The following is a 12,382-nucleotide window of genomic DNA, read 5'->3' as shown; positions in this document are numbered from 1 at the left end:
AATGATTGGTCCTCTTTTTTCTATAATTTTTCTGTAATACTTTATATGTCAGCAAAGTAGAATCAATCAAAATCACTTCCCCCCCTCCCCCAGACATGACATGACCTTGAGAAAACTTGCCTTATGACAGTTACATGATTGGAGTTTTTCTCAATCAAATAGAGCAAGGCTGATGCCCAAACACAAAAGCCAATGTCCAAGTTCCCCTATGTAAAGTGCTCGGAATTCATCAATTTTATCTTTACAGCTAGAAAACCTGGACACAGTGAAAACCAACGCCTTTTCTTGGGCTTATCAGAGAATGGAGATGAAGGGAAATCATTACACCAAAGTCTGGAGAGTCAGGCACATCCAGAGAGACCCAGGGGCTGAGGTATGCTAGTCAGGAGTGAAATTGCTGGCACCATAAACTGGCAGGAACACTTAAATGACAATGTCCTCAATTCACAGAATTATTTGGTAGGGAGTATTATTATCACCATCTCACAGAGGAGGAAATGGAGTCTCAGAGATGTTAAATAATTTACTTGAGGTCATGACTTTAAGATATGAGTCCCCATTTGCCTGATTCTAGTGCCGTGCTGGTAGCTGATTAACAGCTGGCTCTGGGGGGGGGTGGGAGAAGTATGGGGGTGAGGGACAGATTGGTGGCATTCGCCCATTTTCTTGGTGTAGGAAGTTTGTTAAGATAGGCGTCAATGAGCAGCCTGGAATGGGCCCTGCAGAATTGCTGAAGAAGCAGGACACGGAATTTGACTGTACTAAGGTGGTATAGACAAGTGGTTCAGAGTATGAACTAAGTTAGGAGATTACCAGGTGAAATGCCAGCTCGGCCACTTAGCGGCACTCCATTCTCTCCTCTGCCTTAGACCTGGGGTTTAAGGGCATTGGTCCAGAGTGACTCATGACTATCTGGTGTGTACTTATTTCTCTGAGTCGTGGTCCACCTGGTATTTGGACACTAACATGTACAGCATAGTTTGAAGTCCAATGTATTCAACAGGCAGGTAATATAAGATCAAATTAAATAATAACGCAATAATATCTTGCATATGAGTAGGACTTGGTTTACAAAGCCATAGCCTGCATATTTCCTATTTGGTTACTAAATAACAATCTTCTTTTTAAAATTTTTTTTAATGTTTATTTATCTTTGAGACAGAGCACAAGCAAAAGAGGGTTAGAGGGAGACACACAGAATCTGAAACAGGATCCAGGCTCTGAGTTGTCAGCACAGAACCTGATGCGGGGCTCGAATCCACGAATCGTGAGATCATGACCTGAGTTGAAGTCAGAGGCTCAACTGACTGAGCCACCCAGGCCCTGCACTAAGTAGCAGTCTTCTGAAGTGAGCAGGTTGGGTATGGACAGATGTTACAGGCAAGGGAATAACATCTCAGAGGTAAGAAATATTCTCACTAAGACCTGAAACCTGAAATACATCCCAATTCTAAGCTCACTGTATTTTCTAGGAGGAGATTGAAGCTAAATCTAAAGAAAAAAGCCTTCTTTTAAGTAAATAATTATCTCTTCAGATGATTATACATAGGTGTAATTTCCCTTTGGAAGAAGAGTAGCTCTTTCCAGATATGAAAGATTCAAGCCTCATTTACTAAATAGAAACTTCATGTCACAAACAAGTAAATTTTTCCTAGAGAAAAAAAAATCAATCTACTCCTAAGGAATAGAAAAAGCCCTCTCACATTTTTCATTTTTATTAGCGGAATACTGAGAGCAACATAAATAGTAACATACTCACCAATTTAGTTTAATTTGAGTTAGTATTAAGTCAGCTGCTAGGAAATATGTCATGGGGCAGAGTAGGAAATGATTAATTGCCAACCGAGAGGCATCGATTGTCAGTCTGTTAGGAGTTCAGATAAGAAAAAGAAGTCTTCAGGGAGGGCTTTATCTCAGGTACACAGGCGGCTGTTGTGAGCCAGCCTGGCAATGTGCTTGGATGGGAGGAAACAGACAATTACCATAGAGATTGGTTTCATTGAAACTCCATCCTCTAAATACGATGAACAGCACAGTTGGGTGCACTTTCCAATTTTAGTACAAGTGGGAAGAAAGTAAGGATGTTATTGCAAGATAGTTTTTGAGTAGTCAAAGAAGTATTTGAATGTGATTCAGCCCAGATTAGCGCAAACTCATTTATCTACAGATGAAAAAAATTAGGAACCCCACAGTTAATGTTAAAATTAATCTATTTTAATGGTAGGCACACTACAAGATTACTAAGTGTCCTTAACTGATTAAAAACAATGGTTTAGTATTTAAGCATTCTGTGAGTGGTATATTACTAGGGCAACCAGTAAAACTTCACAGCAGTGGTTCATAACCATCTTTTGGGTCTGTTTGAGAGATGTAAGTTCTCTCTCTAGAAAAATTATTCTAAGTGTATACATATCCAATTTTTACTCAATTTCGAGGTTTATTATTCCCCTGCATTCCACACAAGTATTCAGGTTAAGAATCCCTGCTTTGTATGAAGATTTATCACGTTTAGCATCAGGGTTTGAGCTAATTATCCATCATTACAAATTGCATATTGACTCTTGTCACTAAATCTAAGTCTTGCTATACAAGAATGGAGATATTGTGTGGTACTGGACATGATGTTTCGTTTCATATTGTATAGGACGTTATTACATAGGACTAATGTTTAGTGATTATTTAAATTACAGTAACTGTTAAGGGATATGCCATGCAATAAGCAAAAAAATTGCCTTTTGTATTTTCACAGTTGATATGAGAATAATCCTTTTACCCAGGTATAATGTTTGAAGGATCTTCTTAGCTTTAGTGCTGATCAGTCTCAAACGGATTCTATAAATTGTTAAGGGTAACTCTAATTGACATGTATTGTGGAGTGGGCTGATCCTCTGGTATTTTATTTGTCTTCTTCTTTCTAGTCCCCCTTTTACCTGTGGCCACTTGGATTTTCATATCAGAGCAATGTGAGAGGCCCCCACTGTACGAGATTTTGACGGAACTTGAAAATGAGTTTCCAAGCTTAATTTGCCCAAGGTCATAGGGACAGTAAGTACCAGGAACAAATTAAATCATAATGTAAGCCAGTTTATTTTGTCTAAAATTCTATTTTATTGTTGTTATTGTTATATTGTTTGGTTTGTTGTTGTTAGCTATATTAGATTTTTTTTTCATACCACTCTCTCTCTTCTGAACATTTTCCCCTGCTTCAGATCCTACTTCCCTTTTAAATGCCCTAGGCACCCATGCTGCCACATCCTACTTGTAATATAGAAGAATCCAGCACAGACAGTAGGATTAAATCTGGCTAAATAGCCAGAGGATATAAACCTTGATTCAGTTCTGACACATAACAATAACCCCTTAGGCAGGTGTATTAACCATTGCCCTGTGAAATACACAAGATTGTTGAAAGTCCAAAAGAGATCAAAAACGTGAAAGCACTTGGAAATGAACAAAGTGAAAATCAAATTTAAGGGCTTATCATTGTTAACAATAACAATAATAATTGAATAATGTTTTCATGGAATATTTGGAGCTTAACATTCTGAGTAATATGATATTGTCTATAACTGCCACGTTGTAACAAACTTTGATATATCTTAAATATTTAATTTGGAATCAATATGAAATGTTAACATCCACTTGGCAAGCATTAAGGATGAATATTCAGAATTGTTACTGAAAAGAAACTTGCAGTCCAGGGAAGGAGATAGGTTAATAGGGGTTATAATATAGGGGAAGTATCCTCAGAATTGTGTCATTCTGCTGGCCACAGCAGCTTGGTCTCTCTTTTTTTGTAAAGCTGGACCTCCCGCCATTGTAATAATCCTCCATACCAAGTACTCTGAGTTTGAAGGAAATAGACTGAGAATTTGTAGAGGACATCTGTTGATTTTCCCTGCCTAGAATTCCTTCTTTATTCTTCTGGTATCACATTCCCTCTTGCCTGAGAAACTTTCATTCCATATAATGATCTAACCACGTGGTGTTCACATAATCAAAGACATGCTAATCCAAATCTTACTTTGGATTTTATGACAAAGCAGGTGGAGAAGAAGCTCAATTTTACTGGAAGTGGTAGTTGAGTTCTGGAAGAGCCTACCCCTGCTGGGGCCTCCTCTGCTATCCTGAGGAGAGGCAGCCCAAGAATGATGTCACTGCATATTAAGCAAAACTGATAAACAGAGAGACCTAGATATTTGTGGAGCTTGTTTAAACCTCAGTTCTCAACCAAATCTGAAGCTCCCTCCATCCTCTGGATTTTCCCCATACAAAAACCGACAATTACTTTCTCATTTTAAACTAAGTTGAGACTCTGTTACTTTCACCTGAAGGAGTTTTACTAATACAGTATTGTAAAACATTCCCGTGAATGTCCCATTCCTACTCCTTCCAGAAAGATTCTAACAGGAGGAGAAAGAAAAAATGGCCCTTTGGCTCTGTAATATATCTGTTATTAGATCAGAAAGAAACAGCCTAGTGGAGTACTCAATCTTGGTACACATTACTGCGTTGAAAAATCTATATATAGTGATTTTCCTGCTCTTTCATAGTAGTTGTCCAACACACTTTACCTTATAATTAATTGAGTATATCACTGGTTTTCTAGGCAAAGTACAGAGAATTCTGCTGTAGGCAATGATGACAAGGTGAAAGCTACTTCCGATGTACATGGCATTTGTTAAATTTTAGGTGTTATTTCGTGATTTTGGGTTTCTCTTGGAGTGTGTCTTTGCACTGAGAGGTGCATAGAGACAGATTTGAAGTGTTGGAGATAAGATTAGAAGAAGATCTGGGGTCCTCCACAGTGTCCACAAGAAATACCTTTCTGTCAATAACATGGTTTCCAGAGTCAAATGTCTTTCCTACTAATTTACTCCTTCTGGTTTTTATTTTATTTTAAAATAATTATGTTAAACTTAATTTTATTAGTTAATTAATCTAACCATTGATCATAAATGTAGTTTCTGTAATGGAAGGTGGGAAACATACTGAAATAAACAGTTTGATGAGTTTTAATAAGGACATATAAGAAGGGAATCTCTATGTCTCTGAAATGGTCTTCATAGAGAAGTAAAATCTTCTGCCTTTTAATTATGTGAACACACAATTATTTGTTGGGCATGAATCAGACATTTTAAATGACGGCAAATCCAAAGACATGAAATAGGCCATACACAAAAATTATACTAGGATGGAAGCAAAATTCTTCAATCCTTAAATTGTCCAATGGATCTGTGTACAACAGTCAATAAACAATGGTCATGGAGAGAGATAATTAGCGAAAAGAAAACATTCTTATTAGGTTGAAATCTCAGATATTTTAATGTGGAAGGTAAAATATAACACACCTGAACACTTATATTTGCACATAGCCTTTTTTGCAGTCTCACTGTAGTCCCATCGTCCTCACGTTGGGGAGGAGAGGCTGAGAGAGAGAATGGGCAGGGATTGGTGAAATGATAGAAGCCTGGAAGTGATCTTTAATCTATTCCTTGTGGGAAAAGGAACTTCAAATATTCTAAACAGGAAGAAGTCATAACTAAGTAAGCAACTGAACTGTGGATATATTTAATGGTAACAATTTCACAGAGACTGAAGTACATTTTTATCAATTCAGTTACCATTGCTTAATATTTGTGGATGGTTGATGAGGACATGGGAAGAGACTGGGATAAATAAAATCATCTGTCTCTTTATCTCTGTCTCTCTATTTGTACTTATTTATCTATCATCTATCTATCTATCTATCTATCATCTATCACCTATCTACCTGATAGGATTTTATGAAAAGGTTCATACACGTCTAGTAAGGCCACATTTATGACTATTAATTATGGCTCTGTATTAGTCAGGGCTCTTTAGAGAACAGAAACAACAGGATGTATATATTACAGAAAGAGAGATTTATTTTACAGACTTGGTTCACATGATTGTGGAGGTGAAAGTTCAAAATCTGCAGAACAGTCCAGCAAGTTTGTAACCCAAGGGAAAGTTGTAGTCTGAGTCCAAAGGAAGTCTGCTGCAGAATTTCTTCTTCCTTGTGGGAGATCTGTCCTTGGTCTAAGAAGGCCCTCAACTGATTGGACAAGGCTCACCCACAGTATGAAGATTAATCTGCTTTCCCCAAAGTCCAGTGATTTAAATATTAATATCATCTATAAAACATCTTCAAAGAAATATCCAAACTATTATTTGACCAAATATCTGGACATAAAGGTCCAGCCAAGTTGGCATATAAAATTAACCATTACAGGTTCCATTCTATCCAACACACAAACTTGCCAGAAGCAACTTTGCCTCCCCATGATTGCATTTCCTCAGGGATTGGCTTTCCCCTTGGTGAAAAGAACTCAGGAACTAATACAGTAACATGTTCACAAGTTCACTTTTAGAAAAAACTACTGATAATGGATTTGCCATCAACTGCTCTCAATTCTTTTTCTAATGGCGTCGAAAAACATCTCCTTTGATGTTTTATGTGTTTCAAGATCATTATAAGTTGGTATTGTTTGAATTTGGGAATCCAAAGGATAGTGAGTATGCAAGAAGAACTAAATTGGAACTTTGGAGCCAGAGTGGGGTTGTGCCTCATAGTGGGAGTTCAAGATGGGGTACATGACTAGGTTAGGCCAGTTATGGTTAACATGTTCCATGAGAGAAGATTCTTTTTACTTCTGTGTAGACATGAATAAGAAATTGGACAGCCCAGGACCTTGTTGATGCTACACTGGAATTATGAGAGGGGAGAATTTACCTGAAAAAAAAAAAAAGCACTGACACAAGAAGAACAAAGGAATGAGGAGAGAGGGGCACCTGGGTGGCTCAGTCGGTTGAACATCCGACTTCAGCTCAGGTCGTGATCTCACGGTTTATGAGTTTGAGCCCCACATCAGGCTCTGTGCAGACAGCTCAGAGCCTGGAGCCTGCTTGAGATTCTGAGTATCCCTCTCTCTCTGTCCCTTTCCTGCTTGTGTTCAGTCTCTCTCTGTCTCTGAAAAGAAAATAAACATTTGTCATGAGCTTGTCATAAGACAAGCTTTAGAAGGTAAAAGATCATCTTGATTTCTGTTGTGGCGGGTGTTTCATTATTCTCATGGCAGACGTGAATAGTCATGCCAAATTTTAGAACATATAACAGATATCAATATTAATAAAACTTCAATTTGAATAATGCCAATATAGAATTTTTAAATAAACTAGTCAAAAACTAATGTGAGTTTTGGCTCCTTTAGAGGGGTCCTAGTGGGAAATTAAAACATTCTCAGTGATTCTTCCATGACTCAGGAAAGTTTTAGTGATGGCTTTCTTTGGAAAAGGACTTTATAGACTTACATATTATATTGATTATTGTCTATAGCATTTTTTAAAAAATTGAGAATGGATTCAGTTTATGGGAACAGGACAAATTTTGTAATGTCAACCTGGCAGATATGGTGATATGGTAGGTAATTATGTTTGGTAATGGCAGTTTTTATTATATGTTTTTTTTTAATTTTTATTTTTTTTTTTATGTTAAGTAAGCTCTGCACCCAGCACAGGATTTGAACTCATGACCCTGAAATCAAGAGTCACATGCTCCACCAACCGAGCCAGCCAGCCGCCCCTGAGTTTTTATTATTTTAAACCAAAAAGTGAAATAAAACCATGAAGAAACTATGTTCATGTAAGCATATTGTCTTCTTTTCTGATTTTAATAAGAAAGTGAATATTACCCAGCACAATACAACAATGACAAAAAACACACCATTAAAATATTCTCACTACTTATGACAATATACACTAGAATTATGGAAACATTTCTTTGGTATTCAAAGTTTTGTTTTTTAAAACTATCCTATAAAAATGTCAGTGTCTTTATGTGGGTGGTTATGGAGATGTAGTTAAGTGGATGCAGAAAAAAGAAGGAATAAGATAAAGAGGGAGTTGTTGAAATAGGTGGGTTGTCCATTTGACAAATCCCAAATCTAATTTGAAGTTTTGTCTCAGCATTTTTCTGGTTGAGAGATTGAAAGGGTCTTTCTTCGCAGAACAAAACCTTCTGGCTCTGCCATGGGGAGGGAAGCAGCTCAAGTCTCTGTAAATAATAGAATTGATTATATCTCACTTCCATTAACTCGAAAGCTCCCAGACTTTGCTTTGTTCACTCAGCAAGGTTTCCTTGCTTCTCATTACAAAATCTTTTTGTTGGTGATGACATTGTCACCTTCAAGAAATAAAGCACCAAGACTATCTGTGAACTTCATTTCCAGGGAGTGCTACATGCTTTCTGTGGCACATAAAAGGGGAAAAAAAAAGAGGGGATTGTATATTCCTAATAGAGAAGCCTTTCATATTTTTCCCATAGAGATCTATGCCATGCCACTTGCTAAAAACATCATAAATGGCTTGGAAATTAAAATTTGTCGGGAAAAAGATATTCCAGGCCAAAAGCGATGATCACCATTTGAAGTAAACAAAACGCACCTCAGAGTATTTACGCAGTGATTTGGGGTCGGAGATCTTTGACATCCGGTGCAATATTTATGGACTATAATATTTTCATTTGCTGACTAGAAAAAGCATGTACATTCATCTTTAGTAGTAAGTATTTTTTCTTAGAACCAAACTTAGGCAAAGACTTACCATTAGGCTCCTTGTTTGTAAACTAAATGGCTACTCTTTTGTCTTATGTACAGCTAGAGAGCAAGGAATATGGGAAGTAGGGGAGGTTTTCTTTAATCAAGAAAAGGAAACGTGGGGGCACTTGGGTGGCTCAGTAGGCTAAGCATCCGACTTCAGCTCAGGTCATGATCTCACTGTTTGGGAGTTCAAGCCCTGCATCAGGCTCTCTGCCATCAGCTCTGAGCTTCTTGGGATCCTGTGTCCTCCTCTCTCTCTGTCCCTTCCCTGCTTGCACTCTCGCTCTCTTTCTCTAAAATAAATAAATAAATAAATAAATAAGTAAGTAAAAACATTTTAAAAAAGAAAAGAAAATTTGGCGAAGTGACTTAAAGAAACATGGCGGGTCTTGGAAATACCCCAGCTACATTCCTAAGGACAAAGGTAGCATTTTTCTCCCCATTTTTAATTTAACATAACCCAGCTAATAAAAATCTTTAATTTTATGCACTTCAACTGATTTTTTTTAAGTTTATTTATTTTGAGACAGAAAGGGGAAAAAAAAAAAGGCATGAGTCGGGGAGGGGCAGAGAGAGGTTTAGAGAGAGAATTCCAAGCAGGCTCTCTCTGCATTGTCAGCACAGAGCCTAATGTTGGGTTCAATGGATCCCAAGAACTGTGAGATCCTGACCTGAGCCGAAATCAAGTCAGTCGCTTAAGCCACTGAGCCATGCAGCCATTCTTCAACTAACTTTTGAATTTGATCACTTTACTGGGTTTGATAATAAGGCTTTTCTGAATAAATAGATGTGCATGTAAGTGTGAGAGATTAGTTAGTAGTGGAGATGAGGACAGAAGATTTTCTTGGACTTGGTTTCTGAGAAAAAAATAACAACTTACCGATAGCTTCAAGTCCTTTATCTGAAATGTCATTTCCTATTGAACTTTGTATATTTCATGTGGCATTTTCACTAAATCTCCTTTCTGTATGAGAAACAAAATTCAGAGAAAAGGATTAGTCGAGACATTCCTTTAAGTAAAACAAGAACAACTGATTTCTTTGTGATTCTCCACCATGCTTTATCAGAGGTGTTAAATTGTATACATAAAAGTTAAGGTATTCTGTATTAATGTTTAGAGATTAATATTAATATTTAGAGATAAAAGTAGATTACACTTATATTAATCCTTTAATATTTAAAGATAAAAGTTAGTGTCAGCACGATAAATTTACAGACCCAATACTCTGGAGGATTTCCACCTGATTACACATTATACAAATATTGACGAAAAGTTTTAGTAAGTGTTAACAGTAAGACAACAGGCCCCAAATGGAATCACTTATGCTAAGCTCCATATCACCAAACTGAGACTTAATTACAGTTTTGGTTCTCCAAGAAATGGGATCTCAAACCAGTTAATCAGGAGTTGCTTGAACAGCGATAGTCTGTCTGATGGGCCCCTGCCATCCTTAAGGAAAGTTACCTTGTATAACCAACCTACTTTTCCCCTAGTATAACTCTCTTTTTTCTGCCACCCCCTCCCTTAAAAGTCTTTCATTTTGTGCAGGTTCTCGGAACTCCTTTCTATAGGCTAGATTAGATACTGCCTGATTCTTGCATTGTTGAATAAAACCAACAAGGTGTTCAAAATTTATTCAGGTAAATTTTGTTTCTTAACATAAGAGAATAGCATGAATCACTTTCTTCCAATGAATTTGACTGCATAGTTTAAATGGGTAAATTTGTTTAAAAAACAATTACTAAAATTGGTAAAAAAAAAAAAAAGGAAGTAATATGCATAAAGACAAAAATAAATGAAATAGAAAAATAGGAAAAAAAAGCAAACAACAAAGAAAAGTAACACTGGCAAAATCTGGTTCTCTGAAAACTTCAACAAGATAGATAAATCCTGAAATCTAAACAAAAACAGGGAGACAGCATAAATTACCAAAATAAGAATCAAAGGGAATGTCTTCGATCTTATATCTATAAATTTTTAGCTAATATCATATTTGCTGGTGAACTTAAAAGTTTTTCTTCTACGATTGGGAATAATACAAGGATGCCCATGTACCATATCCATTCAACATTAAATTGAAGGTTCTAGCCATTGCTATGTGCAAATTATGTCATTGTTTACAAAGAAGATAGTAATGACCTTAGAAACAAAAACTAGAAATAATGATGGATTTAACAGGGTTGCATTTTCACAAGTTTAATACAGAAGTCCATTGCATTTTTATATTCCAACAAAATAATTGGCCATGACATTTTAAAATTCTATTTGTGATTTTGTCAAAAGTAAATTCCTAGTCCTAATTTAAAAAACAATATGTAAGACCTTTACACTTGAAACTACCGAGCATTGCTAAGATAAATTAAAGAAGTCCTAAATAAGTAGAGAGATAGTTTATGTGTATTGATTGGAACATCTAATATTGTTAAAAGGGTAATTCTCCCCAAATTGATCTGTGGATTATTGTTAATTCTTATGAAAATATACGCAGGCTTTAAAAAAAAAAGAGAGGGCCACCTGGGTGGCTCAGTTGGTTAAGTGTCTGAGTCTTGGTCTCAGCTCAGGTCTTGATCTCACGGTTTGTGAGATCAAGCCCTGCATTGGTCTCTGCACTGATAGCATGGAGGCTGCTTGGGATTCTCTCTCTCTCTCTCTCTCTCTCTCTCTCTCTCTCTCAAAATAAATGAATAAACTTAAAAAGTTGAAGAAAAAGAGAGAATTACAAATTGGTTTAAAATTTATGCGAAGATGTAAATGGCTTAGTGTAACCAAAGCAATCTTGAAATAAAGGAACAATATTAAAGGACTTATATTACATGTCTTAATAACTTCTATAAAGATACGGTAGTCAATAGAATATAATACTGAAATAAGGATCTACAAATAGATAAAGAACCCAGAAAATTGCACACCTTTACAATCATTTGATCTTTTTCTTAAGTTGCCAAAGCCCTCCAAAGTTGAGAAAAACGATTTTGCATTAAGTTGTGTTGGAATAGTTGATATCCATATAGAAAAAAATACTGTATCTCACACTACATACTGTACAAAAAAATTAATTCAAGATGGTCCTAGATATAAAACCTAAAAATAATAAGCCTTTTAAAGGAAAAATTTCAGACTGTATTAGTGACTTGGGTGTAAGCAAAGATTTCTTAGATCACAAAAAGCTAAAACAATAAAAGAAAAAATATATATACTTTTTCAAAATGATAAATTGTATGCATTAATAAAAACAAATTTAAGAAGATGAAAAAGCAAGTGAGAGAGTAGAAGAATATATTTGCAGACTATATACCTGACAATAAAATGATATCAAGCATACATAAAGAACACTTACAAATTCAATAACAAAAAATCAAAAGAGCTCAGTGAAAAGTGGGAGAAAAACTTGAACACACATTTAACAAAAAGAAATATACAAATGGAAACATGAATATGGAAATGGGTTAAACATCATTATTCATCTGAGAAGGGCAAAGTAAAAATTCAATGAGATAACACTTCACACTCACCTTAATGACTACATAAAAAAAAAGACTGATAGCATCAACTGTTGGAGGGTATGTGAAGCATCCTATTATTGGAAAGAGTGAAAAATTGTATAACCATTCATAAAAATTCTGGAAATTTCTCATAAAACCAAACATATACTTACCTCTGACCCAGCAGGTATACTCCTAGATCATTACACAATTGAAAGGAAGATGTATTGACAAGACGATTTTTACATAGATGTTCATAATGGCTTTAGTCATAATAA

This window comes from Panthera pardus, unplaced genomic scaffold, assembly GCF_024362965.1.
Source record: "Panthera pardus isolate Hobbes unplaced genomic scaffold, ASM2436296v1 HiC_scaffold_10, whole genome shotgun sequence".
NCBI lineage: Eukaryota > Metazoa > Chordata > Mammalia > Carnivora > Felidae > Panthera > Panthera pardus.
This window is presented reverse-complemented; position numbering follows the sequence as displayed.